The following is a 14695-nucleotide window of genomic DNA, read 5'->3' on the forward strand; positions in this document are numbered from 1 at the left end:
CAGGCCCCTGTGACATGGAAATTTCCTGCTCCTCCAATCTCATTTTCAGATGCAGTAATCACAAGGAGAGGCGCTCAACCTCACCAAAATGTATAAATAATTTTCATTCAAACATATTAACAGTCAAAATACTAGAATCCATCATGGTGTTGCAGAGAGCTTCTTACGAAGCAATCAGGGCGTCCGCGTGTGTTCTTTGTCTTTGGCAGCTGAGAGACAGGGTGCAGATTACTTGTGTGAATCCTGTTTTGCATAATGGTCTACCCCCTTGGTGCTTTTAAACTTTCCTTCCAATCCATTATGTTTACCAGGCCCAGCTTCCTGTCTGCCTTTAATATCATGCTTCCTTGGGAAGTGGATGTGGACGAGGGCTTAAAGACCTTTTTATTAAGGCGCGCATGTCGGCATCAATTCATCTTCCCTAACTGGAAGACACGTTTATGTACCATGGACAGGTTATGTACCGCCACCTTAAAGAGCAAAAACTTGCCCTTTTTACTTCATTGGGTAAAAATGGAATCATTGAGACTAGTGTGTGGACTTCAAGGTTGTCAGGCCAAAAATCGTTTGAGCAGAAACGGACAAAAATGTTTCTGAAATGGTATGTTTTGAAGACATTTTCCAACAAATGCGTATAAAAGACAACCGTGAGCCTGAATTTCAACTCTCTGTTTCACCGAATCTAAAGATGTGAAATGACACAAATTAGGCATAACACCATCTCATTAAAGCACAGCAAAATATCCCTTTCTTCATGCCAGAGGAGAAAGAGGATGTTAGTTCAATTCGCAGTAGTCGAAAATTAAGGCAGTTTGAGTTTGGAAGCTACCCGAGCTTGACAGGACATGGGCTGCAGTTTTATGTCATGTCATTTATCTGCAGTTTATATTTTATATGACCGCATTGTGTCTTTCAAGAACCTTTGGAAAACACATAAGCTGTAAAAACAGCCACCCTGCATTGTGCCTCTCGAATGCTAATGTTTTCATAAGAGTTTCAGCCTCTCAATGATCCACACACACTTTTGCACAAGATATTTCTTTCTGATGTTGGTTCAAATGCATCTTTCTGAGCAGCAGATGTGGGGGTCAGTGAAGGTAGAAACCTTAGGAAAAATAGGTGAGTAATGAAACATTCTAAAGATGGTGTGAAACTAGTGAGGGATGCCCTCATTGTCAGCGATAAAGCACACTGAGGCAAGGCAAACACCCATGGATCACAACCCTTTTCATTACAACAGTAAGAGGATCCATACTTTCCATTTCATACTATCAGCTTTAAACGTTAAAACCAAAACTCTGATGTAAAATTCCATAATAAAAAGAATAATAATGGCTTTCTGTGTGCCTACTGATTAATGGGATGGATCCCGGGTGGGTGAAAATGGAAGGAAGAATATATTTTCAAACATTGTCTAGGTAGAATTCAGCTGACAGAGACATAATATGCATTTCCAGAATGTTTTTTAAACAAAAGGTATGCAAATTGTCCCAGAAATGCTGATGATACATGTTTATCTCTTCTTTATGTTTTTATTTTAGGCCCAGTAAAATCATATTTACATATTCTAGTCAAGACACAAACAGAAACTAACACAATGAGCAATTGCAGCTTTTTCTTTCCGTACACAACATCACAAATTATTCAAACCATTTCACCTGACAGTATATGCAACTCCAAATGTAACAAATGACAAGCATTGCAAAATCTTTCCATGTCTCCTCAAACTTTTTGCTCTTGAGGAAATGAGAAAAACTGATTGCAGACAAAGTATGTCCACAAGCAAACAGCTGGAGTTGTGCAAGTTTGTACATCTCCTTCCACTTTTCATTAAACTAAAAATCAGGATTGCAAATCTTTTTATACTATTTGTCTTTTGATTTGTTTCTCACCCTTTTTGTCTTTTCCTGCGCTCTCTGTAGACCTGTACACTCAGAGGGCAACAAGGAATTATAGCTCAGTGGAGTGCAGTGGCTGAGCTCCAGAGATTCATAGACAGTTTCAATGATAAAGTCCAGTCCAGTTGGATTGCTACAAGTGCAATAACAGCAAGAGAGGGTCACAATAAAGTTTAGTTTAATGACAAGAACAAATAACTTTAACATTTGGCTGGGACACTGAACCCTTTCCCTGGGATCACATCTGATATATCAGCAAGCAACTGGCTGTGACTGCTGGGCGATTGTATTTGCCACTCTGGTGCTAGTGATGCATGCAGGGTCTCGTGGCAGGTGTCCATTTTATAGAGTTATTCAGCTGGAAATGCTGGACTCTGACTAAGGCACGAGATCAGGAGGAGAGGTCTGGGTAGTATTACTGGTACAGCACAGCTGACATCACCCAGACTCTTATCTGTACACACACCTGGCCTCTTGCTAACTGTTAGCCTCTGAGTGCTGCAACAAGCAGCACAAGCTACTACAGAGCTTTGGACAGGCTCTAGAGGACAGGTCCACTTAGATACAAATGGCACACAAAATGGTATAAAACAGAAGAGGAATTATAGGTAACCAGCTGCTAGTCAGTTCAGCCTTATTTGGTTGCCAGCCATAGAATTAGGCGTAAATAATGGTGTTTTTATTTTTATTATTAGTATTATTCACAGCAGCGGTTTGTTTGTTTTTTTGTTGTTTTTTTTTTTAAATGTTAAAAAGTGAAGAAAACTAAAATGGTACTTATATTTTGAAAAATTTGAAGGTTATATCTTTAAATCTTTTATTTTGTCTGATCAGAACTGGAGTCTGAATCAAAACCTAACACTATCTTGATCACATAAAAAATATAAAGAAATAAAAAAAATCTTGACATTGGAAGAGCTGAAACAAGTCTGATGCAGTCCTTTTTGTCACATTAATCAGTAAAAAATAATCAAACAGTTAATTTTTCCTAACATATTTATTTCAGTTATAATATTAAATAAGATGATAAGTGGGTTTGCAGTCACTAAAGCTCTCAACTGTCACTTACTGGCAAACATTTCTCACAAGCTGTTCTGGCTTTCATCAACATGTTAACAACATGAGCATGCACAGTGCACTGATGAGAAAATTTTATGGATCATAACAATATTCAATTTGCTGCCACAGCACCCTTTGACAGGGTACTTAGCCTCAGTGAGTGATGAGCACTGATGGCCCTGAGGTGTTGCTGATGGCTGCATGGGTCTGCTGGGCAGCTGCTGGTCTGTGGCTGTATCAGGGGGATCAGGCAGGCAGCCATATTGTCAAAATCTGTAGCAGAGGAGGCCGTAGCGAAATGGATAATGGGAGATTATCACATCTTGTAATGTTTAGGTGCAAGTTTACACTTGTTTCATTTATTTGCTTTGGGCAAAATTAAATGGAATATTCAAACTATCATCAACAACTTTTAGGAAGCATCACCTGAACTTATCATTCGCTATTCCAAAAAAAACCTTCTGACCGATTATCTGTGGCCACATTTCAAGTTTACACGGCCTGAAAAAGACCCATTCATGACTTCTATTGTTGAACACAGACCTCATATGCAGATCCATTTGAAGGACCATTATCCAAAAAAGAATGTGGGAGACAAAGCGAAGACAGGGTAGTGACAAATGATCAGCTAGATAATAGGCTGTAAGACACACTTACCATGCTAACAACAAGGCACACAGAATGGACGCGCCCCCTGTCGAAAACAAACAATGTGCTTCTAATCTATCATCGTTGATCCATGTCATCATTACCCCTCGATGGCCGTGCGGACATCAACATGACAATGCGACATGCAGGGGTGGCATTAGTGCGATTGATTATTATCATAGAGAATGTGGCACAAATCTCTTATGGAGCATTATAGCCAGTGAGGAGAGTAGCAAACAAACAGATTTATGTCATGCCGTCCCTGAGGAGGCAACTTGGCTGAGCAGCGTGTGCACATGCATGTGTTTTTGGCATAAATGTGTATTGGGAAGCTTTGCAGGTGAAATGTTGTGCTAATTCTGTACAGGTTGGGCTAATGTCAAGCCCCCAAGTCCTGTTCCGCTGGCAGGCTGACTGGTCATTAGAGATATAATTAAGAGCAGCTTTGACACAAGTACCATCTTCCACCACCTCAAGTTCCTGTTCATCACCCCGCCCTCTGCCTTACACACAAATACACACTCTGACTGCCCCCGCGGGCCACTTCACATTGCTGTTTATGGTGCTTCCTCCATTATCCACCAACAAAAGGAGCCCTCATTGCACAAAACCCCAGCCAGCTGTGAGCCTGACATGGTGGCGAGTACACAGTCTCTCTCTGGTGACAATAAAAAGAAACTTGAGTTTGAACAAAAAAAGTTACACCATATTTGCTCAGACTAACTATGATGAAAAGCAATGAAGACAAGGGATCCTCATGTAGGTATCAATATAAATATTACTGGAAGGTCAATTAATATGTAAATTAACTCCTCCATTTAATTAGCTATTTAACTATTTTCCAAGGCATGGACATATTAAATCATGCTTAAAGACCCCTCTAACTAGCCTCCTGACAATAGTGCCAGGGAGTCGTGGGCTCATAAACTACCGGCTTGACCTATAAAGAGCCCCGAGTCTGCTAATTCCATCTCAGCCTAATTTTATGACTTGCATAAAATAACCATAGTGCAGCTTTGTAGCTGTAAAGAGGATATGGGTAATAAAACGGAGCTGGGGAAAGCATCAGAAATCTCCTCTTCACTAGTGTCCTCATTTATTATTCTATTATTCTTTGCAGGGTACCAGGCTCATGTGAAAGACAAATGACCTTATTATATTAAATAATTTGTGAGGATATTAACCGTTAATCACACATAAACAGCATTTAAAAGGTATTGATTTTCCAGCGTTCTCAACAGCTTGTTAAATTTACCTCCAATAACATGATAATAGATAATCAGGTGAGTGATACTCATTTGTGGAGGACAGAGGAAAGGTAATGGGCATCACTGACCTTGACTCCACCATACTTCTTTATCCTGTTCTTTCATGACCTTCAAGCATGTCGTGGTACGACCATGTGTTAGATATTGTCTCGAGCAAGGGAGCGTGATAGTAAGTCTATTATGTGAATGAAGCCGCTCCGACATAGCTTATTTAGTTTCGTATGTTATCAGGCACTCAGTTGTAGCATAGGCCAACCTGACATGTTTCAACTGCAGTCAGAGATGTCCTTTGACATCTGTAATATTATCAGAATGTATAATATAACAAAAAAGTGTTCAAATGAAGTTGCAAGAGAGTTAATTGAGGATGAAATAGCTGGTCATTTAAGTGACTAAGTGGCAACTGTTTTATCAATTAAGAAAACATGCAAAAAAAATCCAAAGATTGTGCGGTTTTTTTCTACTAAACTGTGACTTTTCTTGTTAAAAAAAACCAACTCTTTTAATTCTATTGACTCATAAAGACAATTATTGCATCCAAAATTGGTTAAAAAGGTTTACTTTAATAGCTCATCAGAGGTAAAATTAGATAAAATTAATTCTACGTTTCTCCTGACTTAACTGGCCTGCTGGAAGAGTTGAACGGACAGTAAACAGGCTCATGCTGGAGGATAAGATATAGCTTTTAGACCTCAATGACCTTGTGTTTGGCTTCATCAGAAGCAACTAACTTTGTCTGAAAAGTTGCTAACTGTTTCTTTGCTTCTGAAACGCTTCATCAGAGTCATCACTAACTGTTTGGCACGCTTGACAGCTGTATTCTGATCTCCATGATTACTTTTTGATGCAGTCTTTTCCTTCTCCAGTGTGTGTGTGAATTTGAACGAGAGAAACAGCGTGTGTGCATGATTTCTATGTGTCTCCTGACCGCCTGCAGATACCATTTAGGTTTGAAAAGTCCTCCAAGTTGCTGTTGGGGAAGCTGACTTGCCACAATAATAAATTTGCAGCAGGTAACAGAGAATAGCAAGTGGCATGCAAATCTGTCTTGGTGTCCCTCTGGGGCCCCAATGTTCACTCCGGGAGAAAATGAAGCCATGCTGCGCCAAGCACTGTCTCTCTTTCTTTCCCGGGCCGAATGTTAATTTCAGTGGAAAGAGCCAAATAAGGTGTCAACTGGTCTCTTTTCTCCAGCCATGTTAGCACACCGAGGCTTGCTCTTTGGATGGATAAGAGAGAGGATAGACTCACACTGCCGACATGACACTGGCCCTCTTGATTCATTATGACAGGCCAATCTTTTATTAGCCTGGGCATCGTATTCAAAACCTATCTGGAAAAAAAGTGAAGTTGAATTTTTTTCTTGATGAGTATGGCAGATTTATTATGTAGAGCCTCCTCCTGACCCCCCTCATATAAACCAGATAATTATTAGCCTCATGTTTTTGACAGAACTGGTTTTCAAAATGTTATCTGATGTCAATGTTATGCAGCACCAATTGAAAGGTTTGACACAGAGTCATGCTGCTCTGCAAATGATTTTGCTAAAAAAAAAAAAAAAAAGAAAAAGAAAAACAGAAGTTGGACCTTCAGTGTGCTCCCTCCCCCTCATGACTGAAAGGACAGCATCAAAAATAACCTGTTTTGCTATTACTTGCAGATTTCAGGACAGTAAATGAATGAACGGTAGAGTAATTCAATTACTGTGTGGCAATGCAAGTCTAGTTTTATAGCCTGTTCTCTGCTCCGTGAGCACATCTGCAGCTAAATGAACAAGACAGGAAATGGTCATCTCCCATGTTGTTACAGGATAGCTGTTGGGCTGCCTCAGTAAGCATATAAACCAGGTCTGGGTTCAGAATATTTTTACGTTAAGCAATCATTTCAAATTATTTATATGAACAGATCATCATATGATTAGATCTGTTTTCATACACATACACACAAATATATACATTCTATACACACACACACACACACACACACACACACACACACACACACATATATATAATATATATATATATATATATATATATATATATATATATATATATATATATATATATATATATATATATATATATATATATATATATATATATATATAATATATATATATATGTATACATATATTTACATATATATATATATATACATATATATATAGAATGTCTAAATGATTTGATGACTATTTATTAAAGTATGATTTTTTTTCATCTTGAAATATGTGTTTTTCTTTTTTTCTTTCTCTAGAACCAATATTTCTGACTACATCTGTCTGGTTGCCTCAGTATTTTTTTTTTCTTAGTCCAAGATGACCATCTACTAAAGACAGCCTCACAATAAACTGAAGTCAAAATGAATTTTTGAATCACTTTTGAGGCCCATCCGACTGTTTCAAAAGCAATACTTGTGTAAAAAAAGCTCAGTTTCTCTATGACAGAAAGTTGGCTAACTCGAGATTCAGGACTTGTAGTGCAAGTGATTGCGAGGCTCGTCTGTGACGGTGTTGGTGGATGAATGTGCTCTGGTGTTGGGTAAGAGGGGTAAACTGTAATGATTCTGATCCAGTCTCATTTTTGTAAGCAGACGGCATTTCACGCTGTGTTTGGGTACCTTTTTGATGGCCTTGACAGCTTCTGCTGAACGCTGTCAGAGACTATTTGGCAGGCTGGACAGGGGTGGTGGAGGGAGGGACATGGGGAGGAGGAGGAAGGCAAAAGGAGAAGGAGGAGGATATCTGTTTAGCTCAGTGCGGGCTGGTGACAATCGCTTCAGCCTTGGAATCAATTCTGTCTGTTTACAGACCATTTCACAGTCTTTTACCTGTAACATCACTTGTGTCAGTCTCATTAATACTCCCAGATATATAATGGTTGAATTAGCATAATGGCTAAAGCAAGGCCCTGGACTGTGAGCAAATAGCAAACGTCAACATGTTCTCTTCACTATAACCCAATTAGAGGCCATTAACAGGCCTGCTTGGCTGCTAACATCAGCAAAGTTAAAGACAATTCTAAACAACATCCCTCCAACCCCCTTATTCATTCTTGTAATAGATGGCCCATAGAAAATGAAATGTTTGTAAACAGTTGGCCAGCTTAGACTTCCGCTGGTTCATCTCAAGTCCGCCAGTGTCTTCAGCCTTTGCAGTAAAATGCTGCCTTTGTTTACTTTCTCTTTATCTACATGTTCCTGACATGTATCATTAAGCTGCTTCACAAAAACTTAAGCTCTTGTTTTTATTTTTTTAACATGTTTTCTGTGAAATGTAAGGAAAACAATGAGCTCAAACATTACACATACCGTAATATTGATCCTTATTTAAATGATAAAACCTGTAACGGGCGGCTCAAACAAAAAGGTAGGCAGGTGTTTGCAGATCACTGAAGCAAACATGCTCTCTGTGCTCGGAAAAATCTAATGAATTCAGATGCATATTTAGTGTTGCCCTATTAACTTCTTTTTCAATTAACTGGTTGAAACAATTTACTCAAATAGCTCAGTCTTTAAACAGCTGGTAATCTCGCAAATGCTAGCACATTAATTGTGAGGTAAGGAACGCGTTTTAACCGGTTTGAACCTTTTATTACCAAAAACTAATCCAATTATTAAAATGCCTCCAAAAATACGCCATAACAACTGTTCTATGAGATTGCATTTACAGTGTATTGCTATTGTCTTTGTAGTTTCTGATTAGAAAAGAAAAATAGGAAAAGTAAGTCATATATAAAGTAAAATAAACAAAAAAAAACAACAACAACAGTAGTTTACTTTTTAGACCAAAAATATAAATGAGCATTATTGGATTAAAAAAAAACTGTAGCAATGTAAAAGAGGAAAAAAAACAGAGCTACACTCATACAACATCTTCCAGGTTTAATTTCTAAACCAGTCAAATTAAACATTTGTTATTGTTGCTTGTTGATAGATAACTACTTATATTTTCAGCATCTACACATTTTTCTGCTTTAATTAAAAAAAAAAAAAAGGGTTCAGGCTGTTATCGGACCACAGTTTGTATAATTACCAGTAGACATCAGTCAGACACACACATCTTTAACTAAATACAGAAAATATCTGTCATATATCCATTAGTCAGAAGAAGGGCTAATTCAGTAAATTCTTTAGTTTAGAAAAAGAAAGACAGACATGATTAGTTTCTTCATACAGTTTGGATTTACACGTAAATGTGAGAAGAGTGCTTATACTTTTAGTGTAGCATGAGAACAGCAGTACAAGTGTCAAGAAAAGTCCTTGGTAGTTTCGTCTGAAAACTGCAAAGGCAAGCAAGGCCTGCTTACACATCATCAATGGCCTTCAGTTAGTTGTGTTCCTGCCAGATGATGGTTCTGCCCCTGAAAAAGCTCTTCAGATATCAAAATGCTTGAATCCACAGGTCCTTGTGGTTTTTAATTGACTTTAATTGTCTGTATAGCACAACTATGCTTTCCAATTTAGTCATAGAAGTTTTTTGTCATGTATCTTGCACATGTTAAAATGAATAAGCAAATCAAAGAATGGAAACCAGTGAAAGTGAATAGGATTTGTGAAATGAATCAACTTCTATCCTAAATGTATACACAACTTGCTAAAGGTACCCCAGAGATGTTGCCTCTTTCTGCACTTGTGTGCTATTAATCTGAAACTGAATTACACAGTATTGTGTGATAATTGCAGTGTCAAAGTGTTTATGATAAATAATGTGTTTGGACTTGGTTCAATGCTCTCACCTCAGTCCAGCTATTTGGACAAATATTGGACAAAAATGGACTAAAATAATAGCTTTCAAACAAAAGCAATAGCTTATGAATAAACATCTTCAGCAACCAAAGGGTACGAGTAAAGAGACACTCGTTTTACACATGTTCATGTATGATCTCATCATCACTTAAAACAAGAGGATCAAGAACACACATCTGTAATACAGCCAAGTAGTCAATGCATTGTTTTTGTATTTAGTATTAAGTTATTCTGCCATATTTCTTTGATTTTGAGTGTTTATTTCTTGTATGTTTCTGTTGTATTTTTCTATCATGCCTGGTACATTTCAATTTGAAAAACCACCACAGTATATTCCTTAACACATCGTTCGTTAATATCGCTCTACTATTGTAATTAAAAATTACTTAATGAGTCTTGCAAAATGACTGCATTGTCACACAGTAAGAATTAGGCTACAGTGTGAAGGTGGTGTGTATATTTTGCAAAGTTACTTGTAGGAAGACTCATGCGAGCAGGAACAGTGGCCTTTCTGTGTGGAGTTTGCATGTCCTCCCCACATATGCATGGGTTCTCCGGGTACTACGGCTTCCTTCCATCCACAAAACATGCATGCGATGTTTAATTGCTGTGGCTGACTGATCACTTCTCACATGCGAGTCGCTTTGGATAAAATGTTGGGATGTAGGACAGAATCTGAGATGTCTTTGTGATGTGACTTCTTATTCACACACTTCATGTTTCTAAAGAATAGATTGATTCCATGTTAAAGGATATAAACACAGCAAATGCAGCTGAGATGCTTTGTTTTTCTTTTACTTTGCAAACTTGGCTCATAACAAATTGGCAACTGCCTGCCAAGCAGATCACTGATGCAGCCACCAGGCCTCAAGTGGACATCAGGATGCAGCCCACTGTCTGCTGCCCCACTCGACTCACCTCTGTTCAGCTTCGCGCCCAGGCTACAGTGATAAGTCACCCAGCCAGCTAGTATTGATTGGGGGTCCTCGAGGCTTATACAAAGGCAAGTAGGGAGGTGACTGATTGTGTTTTACAGAGAACATTATCACTCCACTCAACGCAGGAAAGCCGACAGAATTTCCTTGCCCAAGAAATGGAGACGACCACCCAAGCTGGGAGTATATGACTTGACTCACTGAAGCGCTAAGTCCAATTTGAAAGCCAAATTGTGAGGCTTAGAACAAAGGGGAGAAAAGGAGAAATGGTTCATTTGTCTGATGATTTTTCTCTTTGTAGCATTGACCAGTCCATACAATGCTGCCTTTTTTTTATAAAATCATAAAAGCTTTTGAACAAGTAGCTCTCTTCAACAAGCGCTGAGCTTTAACCTTAAAGCCAAACAGCAGAGAAACTTTGTATTTTAAAGTCTGCTTTAGTCTAATTAGCACTGCTCTTATTGACTCTTTTAATTAAAAATTAGTGGTATTAGTCACATAAATCAGAGAAATAATCATTTCTTTGTTTTTACATAGAAAAATTATGCCACATTTATTGATGTGCATCAGTTAAAAGATTACTCCGAATAAAGAAATGTTTGCAATAAATAAAAACTACAAGGTGACTGCAGTTCATTTGATCTGCCTCCTCTGTCTTTTCCACTCCTCTCCTCCTTTCTTGTCTCCTTTCAATCTTTCTTGATCATTTTCTGCCTAAATAAAGCTTGCACTCTCTCTGAGTAATCAGGCAAGAGTATCAGGATCTAATAGACTCACACAAGCTCCCTTATCAGCCAGGTGCAATCTGAGGCTGCTGCTGCTTAACAAGGAATTAAACATTTTTCCATGCTGCTGCCAGCACTTTAATTGATTGATGCTAAAAGTTTGGAAAATATAAGCCTGGTGCGTTGAATGAGGCGCTGTTTTCCAGGCCCTGCCGGACCTCACTGAGAGAAGAGTCCTGGATTAGAAGTGGCAGTTCACATTTTCAGCATCAGCCGGCCCTGTCATCTCAGCCCAGCTAGGATTTGTGTGTAGGTGTGAGCGTGTGTGAGTGTGTGTGTGTGGCATGCGTGTCTGCCACTTCACATGGAGAGCAGCGGCTGAAAGACACATGTACTTGAAATAAGGGAATCAATAGAACACTTAATGAACAATTAGGGGAACAGCTGTAGGCCTGTCAGACACCCATCTGCACACAGATCTGCTCTGAGAGAGCAAGACTGAGAGTGAGCCCTTGTTACAGCTCGGAGGCTATCGCTTCAGGACATGTGCAACCCCTCTTTAGCCTATAAACATCCATTTACACACTCCTCACCTCCCTCCCTCTGCTCCAAGCTGTGTGAGCCGGGCGCAATTTAGCCATGCAGACCTCCATCTCCTTTCATCCCTCACCTCACATTAGCAGGAGAAGCCACTTAAGATATGGAAATGGCGCAGGACATCCTTCAGGGTTGTGTCAGAAAAGGAGGAGGATCAATAAATTTGACAATCCATGGCATTTAATTAAAATGGCTGCTGGAAGCTAGGCAGTTTGTTTTTCTGTGTGGGACTCAGCCCGGCGTTTATTGCTCAAATGAATACATAAGTGTATTCATAAGCACCATGTACATTAAATCCACCTCACTGGTTGAGAGGGATTGTGAAAGGGTGTGTGTGTGTGGGGGGGGGATTCAACTTTCAACGCTGACTGAACACCCGGACAGGCAAAATTAATATCTCCACCTCTGCCCCCAGTGACTTTTAACGTATTCTTGATGCATAAAGAGATATCCTCCTCAACGAGGGCTCTGACAAATGAACATCGACCACAGCCAGCTCTCCTGATTTGCCTGTCTGTGACAGTGGCGACCTTATGTGCCACTCAGGACGAAAAATAGTCAACAGTAAACGCACGCTGACAGAGGTGTTGGATAGATAGGTTCAGCCTTCATCTGGTTATCTGACGTTTTTACATGTAGATCAGCAGGCTATGACCGATATCTATTACAGCTAACTAAGCACGGGAATCCGGGAAGAGGATCAGAGGATGTGCAAAGTCTGATAATTGACCTTGTACAGCCTCTCCGTCGTTCTTTATTAAAACTTCATTTAAAGAAGAACAACCCTGGGTGGGTGCTGCTCAAGACTCTTTATCTCCTGCTCTTTCAGCAGCTATAATGGATTACATAGGGATCCATTATGCCTTCCACACAAGAAAGAAGTAGGGCTCAAGACCTGCTTAAAAATATATTTTTAGTACTGAAAATTAATGTGTTCACACAAGCCAGTGAATCATTTTAAATGTTCTTTTTTAGTATATTAGGTATATGTGTTGAAAAGACCTATATTTCAATGAGGCTGTGGGGCTAGTGGTGTGAGAGTAATGGGTGTGCTAATTTATTCATGATTTTAGCAGTGTTGCTATCTCTGGTTTTCCTTGTGCTTATTATTGCATTATTTAATGGTGTACATTGTGTGTTTTCAACTATATTGCTGTCGAACGCCATTTTCATACACTTGTACTTCTTATTTAGTATAAATACCAACAAAACTCTATCCAACCAGAGGCAATGGCAAATTTCCCAAGCTTTAGACACACCTGCCTTGCACTTGACTGTGCTTTACATTTGGCACTATAATTTATCAATAGTCCAGCCAGATTGGTTGCATTATGTGGAATAATTTGGGGGGATTTGATCTCTAATCAGAAAGCATTGCAGTTTTTCGATGAATGTTTCATATAAATAACCAAAAATGTATGTTGTGTTGACTTATTTCTTTGAAGTTAAAGTGGCTGCATTTACTCTCAGGATAACAGGAAACATTGATGACTTACACAAAACTTGTATTTTGACAGATGCACTTTAACTTTCATGCTTCGGCTTCTTTCCTTCTTCCCAGAATGTAACTGTGTCTTGTTTACTCCTGTTCTTCCTGAAGTCAACAGCTATCCCTTTGTTTTGTTAGTGTTCAAGACGAGTTAATTCTTACCACACCATCTCACAAATTGATTGATTTGTTGTCTGTACTCAGTTTTTTGTCAAATCACCGATACACCCCACGACTGCAGAGAGTGTTTGTACAGATGTCCAGACTCTTAGTTGTATTGCAAGTCTGAGGTGTACAGTGTGAAGAGAAATGGTGAGAATACAGTCACTTGTGGTGCTCCAGTGCTGCTGACCACCATCTCAGACTCAAAATAAAGAACATGCCGCCAAAGTGCTTCCCGATTGGTCCAGATGAGTGTGGGCTCTGTGAAGCAGGTAGATGATGGTGTCTTCAACCTTAAAACCATTACAATAAGCAAACTGTATTGGCTGCTTTAAGGTATTTGCTATTTTATTGGGGTGAGTACATAACAGTCTCTTAAGAAGTTTCATGATGTTGAGAGATGTTGAGGCAACTGGTCTGTAGTAATTTGGTTAAGATGGCATAAAATGGATAAAGCATAATGTTTTCCACGGCACAGAAACCCTTCTGACTCTGCCTGATGCTGAAAAGGCGCTGAAGAATCCAGCTGTCACCCTATATGACAATATACAGGTGTTAATAAAGGCTAATTGATGTCAGATTATTCGCAAGAATTACTGACAAAGCCAACATGAATGTCTATTCCATCTTTGCTGGATCAGATAAGTAAATGGCACATCAATGTCTAGTTCTTTATCTTCCTGAAGATGGATAATAATGGAGTCTTTATGCTGCAAACATTAAATCATATAATTATAAGTATAGGTTTTGTGAATAATACCTAAGAATATAGGTAAACATGGTAGAAAAACAAATTTGACCCTTTCCACTTTGCTATATTAAGACAAGAAAGATGCACTTCCATTGTATCTTGCTTAATTATTTGTAAGGCACATAAGAAAAATGAGGGTGTGGTGCAAGCTAACAGCGAATGTAGTCGCAGTAAAACAGATTAATCACTTTGGCTGTTTTTATGGAATGCAATACTTTCCTGAAGTTATTGTAAAAATAGTGGATTTAATATGTAATTTTTTTTATCAACAAGAATGCAATAAGATTGCTAATAATGTTAGTTTTGCTGTTGCTCTCTTGCTAATTTACCTTCAAAGTTTCATCAAAGTTGAACATAAGACGTCAGTAATTTCATTTGATTTTACTCATTTTGTTGGGCACCTTATTTTTGGTTCAA

The sequence above is a fragment of the Telmatherina bonti genome (assembly GCF_933228915.1).
Source record: "Telmatherina bonti genome assembly, chromosome: 8".
NCBI classification, from domain to species: domain Eukaryota; kingdom Metazoa; phylum Chordata; class Actinopteri; order Atheriniformes; family Telmatherinidae; genus Telmatherina; species Telmatherina bonti.